This window comes from Belonocnema kinseyi, chromosome 10 (genome assembly GCF_010883055.1).
Source record: "Belonocnema kinseyi isolate 2016_QV_RU_SX_M_011 chromosome 10, B_treatae_v1, whole genome shotgun sequence".
Lineage (NCBI taxonomy): Eukaryota > Metazoa > Arthropoda > Insecta > Hymenoptera > Cynipidae > Belonocnema > Belonocnema kinseyi.
The window spans coordinates 75,080,963-75,086,598 of NC_046666.1; the positions used below are offsets into that span (position 1 = coordinate 75,080,963).

General features: G+C 32.5%; 1 protein-coding gene across 1 annotated transcript in view; it reads right to left on the bottom strand.

The window, feature by feature from the left end:
- LOC117181405 (cytochrome P450 6B5-like) overlaps window positions 1-2,782 on the bottom strand; it is a 16,111-nt gene extending 13,329 nt beyond the window's left edge. Inside the window, exon 1 of the mRNA XM_033374026.1 lies at window positions 2,692-2,782. The gene's annotated coding sequence lies outside the window, so the exon portion shown is untranslated. The remainder of the gene's footprint in view (window positions 1-2,691) is intronic.
- Between the last annotated feature and the right edge of the window lie 2,854 nt (window positions 2,783-5,636).

Sequence of the window (5,636 nt, forward strand, 5' to 3'; positions counted from 1 at the left end):
GCCAATTAGCACAAATGGTAAGTTCCGACAGTGCCTACAAGTGTGCCTACTGGCCGCTAAATGGCAATACCGGTTTCATATGTATACACCTGGTATGAAAAAGGGCCCAAGAAGTTTAAATAACTACGGTTCTAAAAGAACAGGAGCCAATCACATCCATCGTGAATTTTGATGTGAGTTGTCGGCACTCGATTTGTTCGTTTCTAAATACTATTTTTTCTAAATATTGTTTTAAATGATTTGAGCTTTCCAAGAAAAGATAAAACATTGCTTTTAATTTTCCTGACGTAAAAACGGGAGAAAGTGTTTTCCTCAAAGGTCTCCAACTTTCAAGTTCCAGTTTTACGAGATGTTGAGACATAGGCTCTATTTTTTCGTGCACTGGTATCTCTTGATTAGTAAAAATAATACTCTTTTATCAGTACTCCTTGATTTTTCCAGAATTCATGTTTAGATGTTCTGTAGCAATAATAGATGAAAATGCAGATGGCAACCCATTTTGGTAAGCTTTCTCACTTCTGTTCTAAAAATCTGCAATTAACAAAATTCTGTACTTTTAAATCTGAATATTGTGATTTAAATAATGATTTTGAGAAGCTTATTGATTAAATAGGCAATAAAATTGAAACTCAAGTTGAAATATTTTTAATTCTAGTTGAAATTGTTTAATTTTAAACTTCTTCAAATATAATTCCTTAAGGGCCCTGGAGATCAAGGGGAAATCGTAAAAATAAGATTCAGGGTAAACAGTGAAGCCACCGTGCCTGACTTTTTGTATAAATACTCTAAAGAGAATAAATCCTATCGCGCGGTACAGGACGCTTTTTCCAAAGAAAATTCTATTTTTCACGTAAAAATTAAAAGAAAGAAATTTTTCTCTACAGCATCGTTGCAGTAATGTGTTCTACTTTTCAGCGAAGCAGGGAACCGGTAAGGCAGTTTTTCAGGTCGGATTTTCCTTCGGGCGATACTAGCGAGAAAAGAAAAACGTGCTTGGTATTACTATGACCGACAGTGATTCCTTTAGGGGCCAACACACCGTATACGAAAACTAGGGGCCCCTACCTAAATGAGTATGCGAATTCTCAAAGGGTACAATGGAGCTGCCGCATCGAAGAAGGGTACATAAACTCATTCGCTGGGAGTGGGAAGGCCCCTTAGAAGCTTTCTTAAACATTTTCGAATTTTAAATTTTAAAGACTATATATATACACAGAATTTCATTGTGCATCTTTTTTCCCCCAGAAAAAAAGTTTTAGCTTCTTTAGTTTTCTAATTGAAGCCAAAAAACTGTTTTTTGTTGTTGTTGTAAAAGTTAATTTTGATTCGCTTTTAACTTCAACTCGTGTTCAGTCAGTCAGATTTCAGGATTTTTGAATACAATTTTTAGGAAATGTAGTCTTAAACGTCCTTCGACTGATAGAGTGAAAGTAATTCAAAAATTTGTTTCAAAAAAATTGTTTTTATTTTTTTCCGATGCCTGGGACATATCGGCCTTCTCTAACTTCCAACGTTTCGTTTATCGAGCGAATTTTGAGCAACAAAAAACTTTCAGCGAGAAAGTTCTTGACAACAGTACCAAGAACTTTTCTGGAAAATTTTAGCCCAATCGAATTGATAGTAAAGAAATGATTAACGTTTCAAGTCGATAGCGGCAAGTCAACTCAGGCGCGGGCTGTAGCGAGAGTCTCAAGATCCGATTTATACTACAGTTCACAGGCGCAAAAAAAGAAAAACTAATCAAGTAATCTGGTAGTATCAAAGTATTATGCATAAATAAATAATAATACGTTCTAGAACAACAGAAATAAAAAAATTTACTTTCTCGATGTTTCACTTTTTTCAATTCCACGAATTTAAAACATTTCTTTTACTTTTGTACAGTTTGTCTTAAAAATAAAAATCATTCTATTGTACATAATATTAAATGAATAAATTACTTTACATTATGCACTAATATTTATTTATGCTCAATACTTTAATATTACCTGATTACTTAATTAATTCTTATTTTTGGCGCCGGTGAACTGTGTTATAAATTGGATCTGAGACTCTCGCTACAGTCCGCGCGCGAGTCGTCTAGCCGCTATCGACTTGAGACGTTAATAATTTCTTGAGTATCAATTTGATTGGGCTGAAATTTTCCAGAAAACTTCTTTGTACTGTTGTCAACAACTTTCTCGCTGAAAGTTTTTTGATGTTGAAAGTTCGTTCAGTAAACGAAACGCTAGAAGTAAGAGAAGTACGATAAGCGCCAGGCGTCGAAAAAAAATTAACAACAATTTATTTCAAATAAAGTTTTTAATTAATTTTGCTCCATCAATCAAAAGATATTTCAAGCTACATTCCCTGAAAAATTTATTGAAAAATCATTAAAACTGACTGACTGAGCACGAGTTGAAGTGAAAAGCGAATCAAAATTAATGTTTACAGAAAAGCCAGTTTTTTGGCTTTAATTAGAAAACTAAAAAAGCTACAACCTTTTTTCGTGAGAGCAAAAAGATGCCCAATGAAATTCTACATCTAGAAATAGTCTTCAAAAATCCAAATTCAAAAATGTTTCTGAAAGCCTCCAGGGGTCTCCACACTCCCAGCGAAATAAGTTTATGTGCCCTTCTTCGATCCGGCAGCTCAATTTTCGGCAACTTACTCCTAAAGTAAAAGTAAAAGTAGTAAAAGTAAAAGTAGTACCTGGTACACGAAGTGACAATATACAAGCTCCGTGTATAAAGAGGGAGATTGCAGACACAATTAAGATATCGATTTTTTGTGTCACCAAATTTTCTCTGGAAAATGTCAGATTTATTCACATTATACACAAATTTTGCAAGTTTGCACGACTCATGGGCTGTTTGTAATAACCTGTTGTAGAACTCTAGTCTATCGCTCCGCTTTGTTGACCCCGAAAAGCTGGTACAGATAGGTTTCAAATGTTAATTTTCAAACATATATAGAAATATGAAATGTAATTCCACATCTTCTTTTTTCATGAAAGAACAGTAGCTCAGTAACACGTCTGTATGCACTAACAGGTTGCCGAGATGAATTTTCATCGAAAGGAAAAAGAAGTCTCCTGATTACGAATATATTGGCACACTTTTTGAAATCTTGTTCGGTTTTTGTATAACCAATTTTTTGTAAGCAATTTAATAATTTCTTATTAAACAAAGTTTCTAAACCAGTTTTTAACATCGCTGAGAAAAATCAAACTTGTTTGCCTCATGCACTTTTTTGTCTGTTGACCCGTTTTTAATTTACATATTAATCGCAATAATTGAATGTTCAGTCATAAAATTAAGTTTCACAAAAAAAAGTTGTAGCATTTTATTTAGATTTATGGTCAATGAGATTGTTTTTTTAAACAAAAATGATGAATCTTAAAATGTGAGAGTCAAATTATCAGTTAAAAAAACTGGTGTGGATGAGTGTGTAAGATGGATTTTGGATGGTAATGGACAGAAAGTGATGTTGATGAAGAAATTGGAAGAAGTGAGGGAAAGCAAGAAAATAGGACAGAGCCTAACGGGTGATCCTAAAAAAGAAAAGTAAAAAGCAAAAGTTGATTTCAAAATCGTGAAATTATTTTTTGTTTTTTATGGTAAGAGCAAACAGAAGCCCTGGAAGATCGCTCATTAATGGAATTATTTGTATAATTTTTCAATGTTATTAATATTTCATTTTATTGTTAAGCAAGGCGAAAGATTAGAATATAAGCAGCTGATAAGTTAGATTAAGGATAGAATTTCAATTTCTGTACAGAGAGCGGAGGCCCTCAAACTCGTAAAAGGGAGAGATTAAATATACATTCATATGTGTTACAGTAACCTTATAAATAACAATTCCCATTTTTCGGACTTATTGTTGACATTTAAAATAAAAAATTAAAAGCACAAAAAATACAAAGTCACCATTGAAAACCGGCAATATTTTTTTTTAACAAAAAAATCACGATAAGCGTATGAAACTTGGATGGATATATCCAAAATACAGAATCAAGTTGCCAATAAGAAAATAAAATTTTTTCAATAAGTAGTTTTTTTTAAAGTTGACTGGTTCATTGTTCCTGCTGGCTTACTCTACCGGCCGTTCCTCTGATATTTCTGTGAAGCATTGCATTCTTTTTAATTTACGTTATCAAATTCCATTGCTGATTTAAAATGCGATGGCACTTTATTGAGATTTTGAGGTTAGGAGCAGTCTCTGGCTAGATCCATCTGCTCGCAGGTAAGAATCATTAAATAGTTTTAGAATTGCATTCTTGTGTGCAAAGTTCATGTAAATAAGTGGCATTTTTACAGAAATCTATGGAAAAATCAGGAAAAATGAAAAATTGGTCAGGATAAGGTAGAGATTTTTGAAAATTGTCTTTTTTAACTTTTTTGTAATGAGTAAAACTTTGAATTTTCGTAGTTTTTTTAGACGTACATTCTCGTAATTTGTCATGATAGAAAAATATAATTTCTTATCGATTGTTTAAAAAATACCACTTATTTACATTAAAATGGGAAATGAGAATGCAAAATTACAACTTTTTAATGATATTACTTGAGTTTTTAATTCTGCGGGCTGATCACACTTGCAAGAGATTGCTCCTAACCTCAAAATCCTAATAAACTCCTATCAGATTTACATCAGCAATAGAATTTGGTACCGTTAGATTAAAAATAATGCCACACTTCACAGGAATATTGCTTAATGTTAATGTTCGTAATCATAGAAAATAATAAGTTGTAACTAAACACATTAGCTTAAACCTAAAAATAGTATATTGGTACATTAACCTTTCTCAGTAGCTGAAAAGTATCATTCAACTGATTGCACTTCGCTTTCACGACTAAACCGGGTTAAAGAAATTCATAAACTTCCATACTCTCATATGTTTTTACTTGTTTCGCGATGCAAAAACTGTCAGAATGAAAAAAAGACACTATATCCACTGCAGGTACCGAAGGCACTAAACTCACATTTTCACTAAAATATATATCTGTAAGAGCACAAGGATCAAAGTTTTTGATTGTTTCCATTTTTTGGATATAACGGGTCTTGACACCTCTTGCAAATTTTGCCAAATATCACTTTATATTTCAAAAAAAACAAATACAAATTTTTCAAAACTCCAGCAACACATGCAAACTATATGGGCATGCGGGCAATGTTATTTCCTCAGTCGGCCGGCCATTTAAAATTGTTATGGCTTAATGAGAATGCTCTATATATTCGTCAGATATTATAAACATACCATTTCATTCCTATCTCCACTTTTCCACCTCAACTTATAGTTGGTAGCGCACGCGCAATACTGTGAAAATTCTATGTGCTGTGTGAGACAGAAATATATATCTGCACTCTGGTCTTTTGCCAGAGGCCTCTCACGCAACGCGAATTATAGTAGTATTACGTGTATGGGGATAAGTTAAGTAATAACTTGGTATTATACAAATGATGTAAAATTATAATTAGGTAAAAGAAAAATAAAAAAATAAGTGTTATAACAAATTACAATGCGGAAAAATAAAAATTACAACAAATGGTTAAACCGAAAAATAAAAATTATGCTAAATTTTGAGTCGGTATTTCACAAAATATGTCAAATTATAATTTGGTATAGTGAAGAATATGCTAGACTGTAAATATAA